Genomic DNA, 634 nt, shown 5'->3' with positions numbered 1-634 from the left:
AAAAAAAAAAAAAAAAATAGATACACTTCAGCATACTTTAAAAAAAGACATAGTAAAAAATAAATAAAAACACATAGTATAATAGAAAATTACATGATAATATAATGCTATAATCAAAGCACACCTTGTAGGTTTCAAGGAATCATGATATAAACAGCTCAAGCTAGCACCATTTTAGGTCAAGTAATCTCAGAAATGCTCAAAATCAGTGACATAAACACCTGTATACTATTTCACTTTGAGCAACTAATTTTACTTTTTAAAAAATTACTGAATTATAACAATTTAATGAAAATAAGGTGACATATAGAATTTCACCACCGGTGGAGGGCTGGGGAGATGGCTCAGTAGAATAAGCACTTGCCTGGCAAGCGCAAGGGCCTGAGTTCAATCCCTGGTTCCACCAAAAAAAAAAAAAAAAAAAAAAAGAATTTCACCACAGGTGGGATTACTTATGGTTATTCAAACACATTAAAGTTTAAGGTATATTTATCTACTTCTCATCACTTTTTTTCAAACAAGAATAATCTGGCAATATATCAGTACTTTAAGTCTTAAAAGGTCGTCCTCTTTCTCTTCAACGAGGTGGCTGAGCAGCAGAGGCAGACATGCAGATCTTTGTGAAGACCCTGAC

The 634-nt window shown here is 32.8% G+C and overlaps 1 protein-coding gene across 1 annotated transcript in view; it reads right to left on the bottom strand.

Moving 5' to 3' along the window:
* The window catches only part of Fam13b (family with sequence similarity 13 member B), a 106,080-nt gene that overhangs the window by 67,551 nt on the left and 37,895 nt on the right, over positions 1–634 (bottom strand). The window lies entirely within an intron of this gene.

Source organism: Octodon degus, unplaced genomic scaffold (assembly GCF_000260255.1).
Source record: "Octodon degus isolate 3935 unplaced genomic scaffold, OctDeg1.0 scaffold00169, whole genome shotgun sequence".
Taxonomy (NCBI): Eukaryota; Metazoa; Chordata; class Mammalia; order Rodentia; family Octodontidae; genus Octodon; species Octodon degus.
The sequence above is the reverse complement of the archived record's forward strand: the minus strand, read 5'-3'. Positions and strand labels throughout refer to the sequence as shown.